We start from the raw sequence: 14,065 nt of genomic DNA on the forward strand, positions 1-14,065 counted from the left end.
GTTAACTTGTTCATCTCAGCTTTGGCATCACCTCCATTTGAGGATTTTTTTGTGTGGAGTGTTCTAAATGGCGGCCGCCCAGGCCGCCTAGGCGCTTGGAGGTGCCCTGCCACCACGCCAATAGCCCTTGGCATTTGATTTGGCACCCAGGGAGGTTTGGCGGTGTTTGGCGGCGGCCTTGGCGGTCTTGGTGGGCCTTGGCGGCGTCGTCGGCGTCTTTGGAGGCCTTTGGCGGCCTAAAAAAAATATATATATATACGAGGGAGGTGAGCGAAGCCCTGCTGCTTATTGTCTTATCAAACTTATTTGCTAGTTGCTACTACTTAATTTTATTCGGGTTTGTACTTTGAAGTTTGAACTTGCATTATGGATACATGGAATATAGTTTGATTGGATAATGGTTTGTTAAAAAAAATAAAAAATAAAAAAATCCGCCGAATTGCTTGGCGGCGCCTAGGCGGCTTGGCGCTTGGAGGCGGGTCTCCGCCCTACTACCGCCAAGCACCATTTAGAACATAAGCTATTGAATTCGGTTTTGCTTTAGGTTGTGATTGTCTCCCTTTTTCTCCCTTGAGCCAAGTAAAAGACTAAAGAAGAAATTAATTAGCCATCCTCTTTACTCAACTTATTTCACAAATTTTGTCATGATTTTGATATTTGTGTTTCGGTTTCTCTGAATTTTGTCATTATTTTCGTTTAGTGTAGTTTTGTTGGCACAATTTTACGATACGTAATAATGATGGTTTTTGTTTCATAATGATTTCATAAAATTTGTCATGATTTCAATATGAGTGTTTCAATTTCTCCAAATTTTGTCATGATTTTGGTTTAATATGTTTCGTAGGGACAAAATTGGTGCTACACCCATAAACTCATTTCCCTCCAAAATTTGGATCCTCTCCCATATGGCAATCTTTTTTGGCAAAATTGTCATGAGAGAGAGAGAGGGGTGTTCAATGCCCACCACCGTTGAACACCAGCACCCACTGTGCAAAAATTGGAGGGACTCACCTTCTTGTCCGATATATAATTCGGGTTGTTCATTTTTTTTTTTTGGAATTAATAAATCAAAGTTCCTATCGATGTTCGATTGAACTAATTTTTTGGAAGACCCATAAATAAATGTTTTGAAAAAAATTAGCGACTCGGATCTTTTAAGTGGGACCCTGAGGTGGGTCCCACCCAACCTCCAAAATTTCCAAAAAAAGAAGTTATTTTATTTAAAATTAGTAGAAAATAGTGGAGAATCGAGTTTTGCCAAAAATGGAAAATATGGGAGCAACACCTTGACCATTTTTGGGGGGAATATGACACTATTTATTGCAAAAAAGAAGACGACGACAATGGCAATGACAAAAATGACACTTATGGGTGTGAATGTTCTCAGTAGAGTACTTTTCTCATATGGATATCTTTTCGCGATAACATCTGCAAAACAATCTTAAATCAAGCAGGGGCGGGCACGCATTAAATGAATTGAGTTGTTCGTGAATTGTTCAAGACTTGACTCGGTAAAGCCTCGTTCGAGTTTGATTCGTCTACTAAATGAACCAAACCTGAGCCTCAATTTTTGGCTCGTTTCATAAATGAGCCGAATATGAATGTAGCAGTATTCGGCTTGATTAGCTTCGCGAACCTGTAGTATATGTATATCATGGGGATTTTATATATGTTCATAGTGAAAATTTTAGAACTCATACAAGTCTAAACGTTTACAATTACTAAAAACATACTTATAGAACTATATGTTTTTATCATTTTATAGATATGTGAACATATTTATGTACATACTAAAAATTTTATTTGCAATTAATTTTAGACTAATATAAGAGCATAATTATTGGGTCGTTAAGGCTTGTGAACAAGTTCGAGTTTGATTCAAACCCAGACAAGCTTGGTTCGAGCTCGGCTCTTCAAAATTTTCATTGAGTTAGGCTCGAGCTCGAGTTCGCTAAAAAACTTAACAAACGAATCTGAACATTCTAATTAATATTCGGCTTGATTCGGCTCGTTTACAACCCTAGTCTTAGGCAAAATGTTAATATGGGGCCTTTTTGGAATGAAAATTTACTTTATGTTTAAGGAAAATGATTTTCACACTCATTATATATATATATATATATATATATATATATATATATATATATATATATATATATGCACTCATTTTTTTGTCTTTTATTGAAAAAATTACGTATAAAAGTTCACTTAAAGACTAGAAATGGAGTACATATATCAAAATGGGGAGTGTGAAAATCATTTTTCTCTGTTTAATTTTTGAAAATGTATTTTGGTTTCCTTTCTGATGTGCAAAATTGCTTGTCAAGGTTTTAAAATGGTGTTGTTTTAGTATTTTATTTTCAATTGAGGATGTGGCTAATCCACTTGAATCCCTGAATAAAAATGCAGTCAGTATTCGATGCCTTCTAATGGACTTATTGAAATAATTTTTTGTGTAATATGAATCTTGTTTAATAGATCTTTATGAGATTTTTTGAATGGTGCAAAAAATCAAAAAATTAGTTTGGTAAATATATTATTTATAAGTTTGAAATTACAAATAAGTACTTATTGTTTAAGAACCCTTAGCGGGGCCCTGTTCTGATAAGGTTCATTAGCCTAGATGCAATTTGTCACTTTTTCTTTAAGTAGGTAAATCATTAATGATATCTCATATTGTCCCACACAAAAATATTTGGCATCACATATGTTTTTACATGAATGTCTAACAATATCCATACAATGTTTTTTTTTAAATTCATATAGGGACCACAATAAGATCATCTGATCCGCTTGTAATTTGTAGGCTTCCTTGACATTTTCGTTATTAAAAAGAATTACTTTGATAAGATGTCAATAGGTATCAAAATAACTCATATTTCTTGTGTTTAATTAACTATTAAGATTCTTACTGCTAATGCTCTTCTAAGCAAACCAAACAATATGAGTGGTTTAGATCATCCCATTATTTTTTCGATATTTGATTTTTTATCTTGTATATTTATTGATGCCCGATTTTTAGTATACCAATTGATATCCGCAATTCCAAAGTGATACGTGACGCACGATTTGATAATCCAAAATGCTCGTATTGGAGAGCATGTTTAGAAGAGCCTTAGTTAAAAAATATATATAGTAATTGAACACCAATAGCCATCTAGACATAAAAAAATACTTTACCAACATGACTTGTTTTGATACTTATCAATATTTGATCGAAATAATTTTTAAACTAATGATGCCAACAAAATAAGCAGTTTGGATCATCTTATTGTGGTTTCGATATGCATTCTAAAAATAAAAAATGTATTGTGGTTTGAACAAGGGAGGCCAAAACGACGTTTTGGCTGCTCTACACCGTTTGTGTGGAGTTGCACCATAGCCTCCTCGAATCCGAGATTCCTCTTCTATAAATAAATGAATTTCGGATTCATCTTCTATACTTTTTTTTATCCGCCATCTTCTATACTGGAATGATTGCTTTTAAATTGGGAGATCAGTAACCATTTTTCTATTCCATTTCTACCCCAAACACAGAAATCTTAAGAATTCATGAATCATATTTCTGATCTCCCTAAGATGTCTACCTTCTAAACACAGCTTCACAGTCACTCCCGTGAAGCCCCCAACTGATGGGAATTCACAAAACTGATTAAAGCGTCAAAGCATAAGGGTTTGACCATCCTATATTATGTGGTTACTTTCCAATGACCGAGATTTGTAATATATTTTCAAAATTTTGTAAGGGGTTTTTTTTTTTGTGTGATTTGTCTTAATAAGCAAACTTAAGAAGTTAAAATCATGATTTTTTAAATTTACTGAATACGTAAAGTACGTATTTTTAAAAAAATAAATCTTGTTTTTCTTAACCCTTCCCATGTTTTGGTCCTAATTTTTCTTGTTATCCTATAATGAAAATTCAAAATAATCAAATACTCCAAAAACAATTCATTATTAGACAAATCAACTACTAGTTTTTTTGACCGCCAAATCAACTACTAGTAATTTAGTTAAAGTTGCACCAAAACCTTTTTTTTTTTAATAAAAAAGAAGAAGAAAAGATTTACGCTGAGCCCTAATTAAATCTATTCAACACAATTAAGTAGAGTCGAGGATCTATACATAGTTGGTAACAAAATGCGAATCACAATTTCACGGTGATGATCTATCTGGACAGCTCAGCACACTTTAAGTTGTGGTGATTTGGCATACAGCTCAACAGATTTGAATTTGAAATTCCGCTGGTGATTTGTTTGTTCGGGAGATCCATCCATTTAAAATAGGTTTCCTTTTTTATTAAGAGCAAGTTTACCAGCGCTGCTAAACAAGAGAAAAAGCTACTTTAGCTAATCAAGGAGAGAAATTTGCCCCTGCAACAGAAGAGGTAAACTACATGCTAGAATTCCTCCCGCTACAGTCGTTAGTTACTTTTACCTCACAACTGTTCACACTCAATCGATACTTTATCAATTTTTTTTCTTCTCCTGCTCAACCGTTTGGCTATAGCTAGTTGGTGGAAAATGATAAAAATAAAAGGATAAAGGAAAAGATTGAAAAAATGTATATTTTAATTGATGTTAGGTAAAATAAATAGTATTGGTGTAGTTGAAAAAGAAAAAGTTGATAGCTAAACTAGATTTGTGAACTATTCACAAGGTAATTTACCTAAATACCGGTGTACTTGCTCTAAGATAAGAAAGAAAAACAATTTAATGGTGAGGCATCCATTCATTTAAAATAGGTTTACTTCTTTCTTAACAAAAAAACAAATGAAAAAAAGAAAGAAAACAGCGCTCAGCTTTAAAATCCGAACGGCAACTTTCCCCTCCTCACAGCCGAAAAAAGAAACGCGGTCCCCTCTCTCTCTCTCTCACACTCTCTCAATGGCGACGACGCGAAGGGTTCCCGGGGGTTCCTATATGGAGGTCGTTCCTACATGGAAGTCGTTCAACAACCGTGCTCCAAACCCTAGCCCGACACCATTGTTCATTCATTCTACCATCGGCGTGCCGTTGCGACCAAACGGCGTCCCGTGCATAACCGGATTCGTGATCCTAGTGGCGAGTGCTTCAATTCCCTAGCAGCAAGATCAAGATTGGAGAAAGTTAATTTCCGGGCAACTTTGGGGGTTTTCTCCTTTGAGGTAGAAATTCTTGCTAAATGTGTGGATATGGGTCGGTAAAGTAATGATATACTCATATCTTATGTTTTCTCCGACATTGGTGTATATGAGTATATCTATTATGCCCTAAGTGTTAATTGTAAAATAAGGGTATGTGTGTGTACATAGGTGTCTGCATATATGTATAAGTGGGTTGGGAAAATGCTTGATTGTATTATGGTTGATGTGTTTGGTGGACTATTATAATCTTTCTCTTAACTTGTATACAGTTTGTGTTGATTAGAGGAGGTTATAATGCAGCAATAAATAAACCAAGAAGTTGTTTGAATATATTTATGCCCATCTCGTGTTCGATGAAATGCTGGTTGATAGAATAGTATTTGATGAGGATAACCTGGCTTCATTATGTGATATTTTACCTAGATAATGGACTTTAGGGCATGTAGAGAAATGTTAGAGAGATGTGAATTTTTAGTTATGGGGCTTATGCCACCATGTGTTGATAGATGTTGTTATCATAATCGGGCATTTTTAGGAAATATGTATCTTTCAAATTGATCAAGTAGATATGAATGTGTTCCATTGAATATTGAGTTGGGAGCTCTTTGATTATTATTAAAATGTTAGTTTTGTTGTGAATGATGTTTTGATAGTGAAAGTTAACTGTTGATAGAAACAATGAATGAAAAGTGATAATGGGAATGATTGAAATGGTACACGATATGAAAATGAATATTAACATGGATTTGCGTTTTAGCAAAATGTCGGAATGAGTTTTTTTTTAATATCGAGAAGGGTATATAACTAGTAAAATGCATAAGGTGTATATGTGGGGACTATGATTTGTTAATAGGTGTATAATAATATATGTGCGCACTGGAGCTAATTCAAAATTCCTTAGCCCTTATGAGTGAGTTTTCTTTGGCGCTTTGATTTAGAATAGAATGGCTACAGTAAGACACTTTATTTTTCTTGAATAAAGATGAGAAATCTATCTTTTGGATACGATAGCTCTGTAAATGGGGACCTACGTTGTTTTTTCGAGTGTCATGCTTACTTATTCTTATCCATATATTTAGCTTGCATTCCTACGGGCTTTGGCTCATGTGTTGTAACCATCTCAGGACCAAAAGAGGATTCAAGGACTTAAGAGGAAGGATTTATGGTTGATGACTCCTTTTTGTAGTATTTTGATGTAAACATTCAGCCTATATTCTTTTGTAAGGTGATAAGGTCAAACTTAGCACTTTACCTATGAAATTTGTAATCTTGAACTTGGGACTCATGGTATTTAGATGTTATGATCGAGCCATGTGTATTCAAACTTTTTTAATTTTTTTGAAAGGAACATGCATTGATTATGTAATCTAAATATGAAGCTTGGCGTATATGTTGAAACTCTGTAGACATGTTAGTGTATGTTCAAATGTTTGAGATAAAGTTACATGGTTCATATATCATTTTTTTTCCCTTGAAGAATAGGCAATTCCAAACGATCGACAGTGCATTGTCGTTCCTACTCCAGTCAAAGACCTGTCCGCTTACCGCAAGCTCTTGAAGTGCTTCGTTGTTGTCTCCGACAATGCCCCTCTTCTCTCTTCGTTTTATCCCGACCGTTGTTCGTCCCAACACGAGGTCTCTCCTAATCCTCTCTATTTTTGGTTGTACACAATATGGCATGTTTGGTTACGGGATAATTGTTGCGGCGTTTAATTTTATTTTTTTAGATACTTTATTCCACTATTCCATGAACGATTTGAATAGGAGATAGCGGGGTTGTATAGATCGCAAAAATTACATATGAACAAGACGAAAACATATGGAAAACATGGTATATCCCTGTGCATTGGCCTATGTGTTTCAAATGAAAGAGATGATCCTTTGGCCCCTTTACTTTCTGCACATGTTTCATGTTAAGCATCTAGAGAAAATATGAAAATATTGAGGGTACCATAGGTGAAAGGTAGATGTTGATATAGCATGTTTATGGTTTGATGTGAATAACATTTGTTGTCCAGTTCACAGGTTCATACAACAGGTTCATACAACTGGCTAGGTTGTGCTGTATTTATTTATTCTCCCTGAGTTGGTTGACTCATGATTTATCGTTTTCTTTTTTTCTTTGTGTTTGCTTTAGCAATGGTATGTTAAGAATCATATATACTACCAAATCGTGCTGTAGCAATGGTCCTTATTGAGTATAAGATCGGTATCTGTTTGACCTTGCATTTACCTGTAACCAAAGATGGGCCTACCTTCGGTTTAAGAGTGAAGGTGCTTATAATTCTTTATCTAGATTCTGTCCTTGTGGGAGGTGTCTAATTATCTGGAAACTAGTCATAGATACAGTGCACCTGGTTATGAAGTTCTGCTAGTTTTGATGCATTCATTATCCCCAGGTGACCAAGAGACTTGAGGAAATATACACACAAACAACTGTAACACCCCGTCCCACATCGGAAGTCTACATGGATGATCTTGGGCATATAACAAACCTTGTGGGCTACTACTAGTACCTTGTACTTAAGCTTTTGGGCCATGTGGTGTGGTTTGTGGATCAAAATCAGGGTACTGGGCAAGTGGTCTGCTTGGGGCGTTACAGGTGGTATCAGAGCCATCCATGTACACGACCGTGTGGGCCCTTGGAGTTTGGTTTGATTTGGTTGTTGGTTTGATTTATAATAGTGATTATAGTGCTCAAGCCCTCGCGAGGCGCGAGGCTCTAAAGTTGAAGAGATTGTAACACCCCGTCCCACATCGGAAGTCTACATGGATGATCTTGGGCATATAACAAACCTTGTGGGCTACTACTAGTACTTTGTGCTTAAGCTTTTGGGCCATGTGGTGTGGTTTGTGGATCAAAATCAGGGTACAGGGCAAGTGGTCTGCTTGGGGCGTTACAACAACAGTAACACCCATTCTTCCTAAACTCTGCTTGATGACGCAATCTATGCATTCTGTTTGTTTCTTTACTTTACTTTGGAGCAGTAACATTATTAGAGGGGATCAAGTTATTGGGTTGCATGTTTTGGTATTTAATTTACTTGTGAAAATGGGTGATTCTTGTGTAGGATGGTAGTGTGTGTGTGTGTGTGTGTGTGAGAGAGAGAGAGAGAGAGAGAGAGAGAGAGAGAGAGAGAGAGAGTTGGTGATGTGCGTGTATGTGTGGCTGTACGTGGTGAGTTGGGGTGGTGTGTGTGTTTGACTTTTGCTTATATATTGAACACAAAGAATCTAGTTTTGTTGTAGAGTATAAATCTAGTGTTTTTGATTAGATGTTTTGAATAGGAACATGAGGTTTTGGCACTTGGAAGTGGTTTTTGGTACGTGGATCAAACTACTTTGAGATAAGAGTTTTAGGTTTGGTAGTTGACTCGAGACTTGAGTTGATTTAGTTTTAAGGGTAGTTAATTACTTTTAGGGTAGTCGTAAGTTGCCCTAGGTAGTATTGTGTTTGAAACAGTTAGTGATTTTATGTGGTTCGTTATGTACTGGTTAGTCTCTTGTTGCGTGTCCGTGTTGCATTGCTTTGGACCCAGGTGAGTTGTTAAGCATGGTATGTACTTTTGAACTTGTGTCCCTATAATTATTCTTTAGAAAAATTCATAATTATTAATTACCAACCAACCAACCAACCAAACCGAGCCTTACGTCCCAATCACTTGGGGTCGGCTACATGAATCCGTTTTCTCCATTGGACTCTGTCAAGTGCCACTTGTTTACACAAACCCATTATACTCATATCTTTGCGCACTACAGCATTTAATGTCAATTTAGGTCTACCCCTCCCCGTAACATTGCTACCTAGAGCTATCCTATCCGATCTCTTAACTACTGCATCTTCTGGTCTACGGTAGATATGCCCAAACCACCTTAGCCTATTTTTCCTCAACTTCTCCTCTATAGGTGCTACACCTACCATCTCACGAACTGTTTCATTTCTAATCTTGTCTCGTCTAGTCTTACCACACATCCACCTCAACACTCTCATTTTTGCTACACTCATTTTGCTCACATGTTGTTTCTTAATAGGCTAACATTCTGTCCCATAAAACATTGCTGATCTTATGGCAGTTCCATAGAATTTTCCCTTCAATTTTGTAGGTACCCTCTTGTCACATAGTACACCAGTAGCGCTTCTCCACTTGAGCCACCCCACTTGGATCCTATGGGTCACATCATCAGCAATCTCTCCTTATTTTGTTAGTATCCTAATACAGAATTGGTTATTAGTTTATTGAGAAAGATAAATGATTTTACACCATCTAAGAAAATACTCTTTGGATTTGCGGATGTTCATCAGGAGGTGAATAGTAGCATGAGTCGATAGGATTCCTATGTTAAGTTGTTGATAGGTATTATGCTAGAAATTCTAGGATCCTAGACTCCATTTTTTGATTGGGGTCGCTTTGGAAATTTGGTTGATTTTCTCGTGATAGCCATTTAGGTTTGGAGAACTTGGTGATCAATGGAGGTTTTAGTTTTAGAATGGTTGGGGCCATTTGGTAGGTAACGACAATATATGTAGAGTTCATGAGAGTGCGTGGCTTGCTTGGGCTATATGGAAGTGGATTGTTAGGGTATATTTTGCTGATAAGACACTTGCATGAAGGCATGGAATGTTTAGGTGTCGATTATGGAATTTGTTGTACCAATGAGCTAGCATTACTATCTTTTGGTTATGGGTAGTTCATAAATAGAAGATTGTGTCGGGATAAACTTATGAGATGAGACTTGTTATTGTGACGTTCAAGTGAATATGGATTAATATTGATCTTTATTATCGGTGGTTTTGGGATTTGATAATTTGGACGCATGATTCTTTAGTGATTATGGATGGAATTTGTAGTATGCAAGATTATGTAAAATTATATTTTAATGCTTCGGTGCGTGGGTTTAAACCCTAGGTTGTTGATGGAATTAAAAGTTTTGGAGTTGGTCTTGACTATTGTTATTTATTGGGATATTGTACTATGGGCTTCTCTTTTGGGATGCATTAGTTTTCATGACGATATTGAAGTTTCGTAATTGATAAGGGTGTCCATGTCTATATGATGATCAACAATAACTTTATCTCTTTGGGTGGGTAAGGGGACTCAGATTTGTAGTTGGAATTTGGTAAATGTTTATTCTTTTATTACATCACTGGTATATCAGGTGCTAAATAAGTTAGATTTGGTGTTTTGAGGGTTGATTTATAGTACTAGTTAGTAATAGTTATTCATCAGTGCATGACTTATTCGGTTTGGGCTAGGATTTGTTATTATTTTTTCGATGACAGATGATTCTAAATTCGATTGATGACTTGTTTGATTATCTTCTTTTCTATTTTGAATGAGTAATTCTTGGATGAAGTTGAATTATAATTTGAGGTATATTCTTGTAAATTTGCTAATGGTTATTGTTATGTGTCGTAGTAAGATGTTTCGAAAAAAAAAAAATCCACTTTTTAAGGACGTATGTGTACTTTTAGAATTTATGGAGTCGAATGTAGAAGAGAGAATCTAATAGCTAGAAAATGAATATTGGACCTCTACTAATCAAGATGGAGTAAAGTAATTTGACTTCAAGAATTGTGGCAGCACTACTCTTTTTGTGTGATTTTGGTAGAGAATTGGATTTGAGAGGCTTACTCAATATTAGTCTTAAATTGGAGTGGTAATTTGTTTATGGTAGTTAGGGTTGTGGATTTGAAAGTTCACTTAAATTGTTGTGTTGTGAGTGTAGTGTGCGAAAAAAAGGGACCAATATCAAAGATATGAAGTTTAAGGACTTTAGCGGTGGAGATTTGGTATTTGTACCTGAGTGGAGTATATATTATTTTTGTCTAATCATCAGAGTTTGGGCTAATTGTAGACTAGGATTCTTTTGGGCCATTTCGTTATTATGAATTGGTCTACACTTTTTATCTTGGAGTGAGTTCCTTATGGTAACATCCGTATACATATATGCGTAGTAATTTCTTTGTGGACATACTTCTGATCCTTGGTTGTCAAAAAAAAAAAAGAGAACTTCAATTTAGTTCTGGAGTGATTTGTGTTGGTTTGGAGGATTTATTGTTATATAATGAAGTGATAGAGAAATTGCTTTCAATCTACATAGTATTGGGTAAACATAGGGGTATCAGATAGTAAGCAGTTGGTGAATATGAAGTCTTTTCATTGTCGTCCATGGAGCCTTGTTTCTACGTCCTTGAGAGTTGATGAATAAACCCAATTTTCAAGATAGGCATCTGTCTCATTTAGCCATTCATGTTGGAGTACTAGTTTGGAGTTGAAATAAATAGTCTTTGTTTAGTGATCCTTGAAGTAAGGGAGTATTGACGACAAAGGTGAGTTTGTGGAGTGTTGTGTTTTGAATTCCGTTATAAGATTGGAAATCATATGCGAAAAGTTGTTTGAAAAAAAAATGTTTCTTTTTCCGGAGAAGAGATTCCAATGTGGTAGTTTCTTGATGCTTTAGTTTAAAAGAGGATGAGCTCTGAGTTGGTTTTGATATATGTGGATTTTTTGTATGTCTTGGGGGAATTGATATATTGGTTGGAGTTGGGGCCTTTCGTTTGAGGTCAGTTACATGTTTAATTTCATACAACTATGGGCAACAAATAAGCTCTAGAGGTTTGGAATTTCTTAGATGAGTTGATACAATTAGTTTCGGTGATCATATTAGTTGATAAGATAATTCATGCCGTAGAAACTGGATTAGATGCCAAAAACAAAAAAAAGTGTTATTTGAATACAATTAAGAAGTAAGTAGTCCAAGGCATCACCATTGAATGATTACAGAGTTTTTGGGTCTTGGATAATCAAGATATTTAATTTTATGGAGACGTGAGTTTGTTTGGAATTCTGGATAATTGCATAAATTAATTGGATGCCAATGTAAGATGTATTTTACGGAGTGATTTAGAGATTACAACTCTCATATTAATATCAAAGATTGGGTGATAGTAGAACAGCTTACTAAGTCAACTCATTGTGTTCTTATTTAAGTGACCTATACACGTTGGGTTATTCGGCAAATCGGTGTAGTTATGTGTGAAGGTGATTGTCTGACTTCACTATGCAAGTGTATTAATTATGTCATCGTTTTGTCTAAATTTGAGGTGCACTATTACAGATAGTGGTACTCATGAACTTTTTAGTTTAGGAAGTAATGGTGTTTCTTAAGGTATTCCCATGGAGAGGTGTTCTTCGGTTTGGCAAAAAGAGGGAGTTGAGTCCTCGCTAAATTGAGGTGGTTGGTTAGGTTGCATATTGTTTGGCACTATCACCTTGTTTTGCTAAAGTTCATAATATTTTTCATGTGTCAATGTTGAGGAAGTATGTGCATAGTCCATCCAATGTGATTGATTAAGAGCCAGTTCATGTTCGGGATGATATAACCTATGATAAGCAACCCATTGAGATAATTGATAGTTGATACAATGGGAAATGTACTTCAAAAAAAAAAAAAAATCATTTGGTTGAAGTGTTGTGGTGCGCACGGAGTTTATGAAGCAACTTTGAAGCGCGAAGAGAAGAGATGCACATAAAATACCCATGTTTGTATGCTTGAGGTTTGTATGCTATTTCGAGGAATAAATTTAATTTAAGGGAGGAGGATGTTACGATGTACATTTTCTTTTTTCTAATAATTACCTTTGCTTAAAATTCGGCATTTGTAGTACGGTCATATTTAACTATTTTGTGTACATTAGAGGCATAATTGTCATTGTGTTGGATTTGAGGGTATAAGTCTAATTAGATTTAGTAATGAGTGATGTACCATAATTAAGTACTTTAGGTAATCATTCGGCAAGAAGTAAGTGTTTTGTGAGTTATGGGTAGTTTTATAAAGTTACTCTCAAAGAGATATTCACAACGTACTAGGGTTATATTTTGATAGAATATTGAGAGGAGGCTTTGGGATAGTGTGCAGCAACCATAGTCTTAGGGTTCTTTGGAGCCGATCTTACTCCATGGTTTTCGAATTCGTTCTTGATCTTCCATCAGGGTATGTAATATTATTTTTGTTTGTTTCCTTACTTTGGAGCAGTAACACTATTATAGAGGATCAAGTTATTGGGTTGCATGTTTTGATTTTTAATTTACTTGGGAAAATATTTGATGTTAGTGTAGGGTGGTAATGTGTGTGTGTGTGTGTGTGTGAGAGAGAGAGAGAGAGAGAGAGAGAGAGAGAGAGAAGTGTTGGTGGTTTTGGTGATGTGTGTGTATGCGTGGTTGTACGTTGTGAGTTTGGGTGGTGTGTGTTTGACTTCTGCTTATATATAATATACACAGAATCTAGTTTTATTGTAAAGTATAAAGAGATGGGGGAGTGTTGGTGGCTTTGGTGTTGTGTGTGTATTTGTGGTACGTGGTGAGTTGGGGTGGTCTGTGTTTTTGACTTCTGCTTATATGTAGTATACACTAAAGAATCTAGTTTTATTGTAGAGTATAAATCTGGTGGTGTTGGTTAGATGTTTTGAATAAGAACATGTGGTTTTGGCACTTGGAAGTGGTTTTTGGTATGTGGATCAATGTGGTTGGAGGACTTGGAGATAAGAGTTTTAGGTTTGGTAGTTGACTGGAGACCTAAGTTGATTTAGTTTTATGGGTAGTTAATTACTTTTAGGGTAGTCCTAAGTTGCCCTAGGTAGTATTATGTTTGAAACAGTTAGTGATTTCATATGGTTCGTTATGTACAACTTAGTCTCTTGTTGCGTGTCCGTGTTGCATTGCTTTGAACCTAGGTGAGTGGTTAAGCATGGTATGTACTTTTGAACTTTTGTCCTTGGAATTATTCTTTAGAAAACTTCATTATTATTAATTAAAAACACATAAATGACTAATGTTTATATTTTGTTTTTTGAATTGGCATGTGGTAACTTTTGGTGAGTTCAATTGTTATTATTCTTTTCTATAGACTTATTTTGTTAGTATCCTGATACAGACTTGGTTA

General features: G+C 35.6%; 2 protein-coding genes across 3 annotated transcripts in view; both read left to right on the forward strand.

Moving 5' to 3' along the window:
• Nucleotides 1-14,065, forward strand: part of LOC131333672 (putative disease resistance RPP13-like protein 1) — a 37,547-nt gene that overhangs the window by 11,615 nt on the left and 11,867 nt on the right. The gene's annotated exons all lie outside the window — the stretch shown is intronic.
• Nucleotides 1-14,065, forward strand: part of LOC131333725 (protein transport protein SEC31 homolog B-like) — a 35,432-nt gene that overhangs the window by 5,037 nt on the left and 16,330 nt on the right. The window lies entirely within an intron of this gene.

Source organism: Rhododendron vialii, chromosome 7a, assembly GCF_030253575.1.
Source record: "Rhododendron vialii isolate Sample 1 chromosome 7a, ASM3025357v1".
NCBI lineage: Eukaryota > Viridiplantae > Streptophyta > Magnoliopsida > Ericales > Ericaceae > Rhododendron > Rhododendron vialii.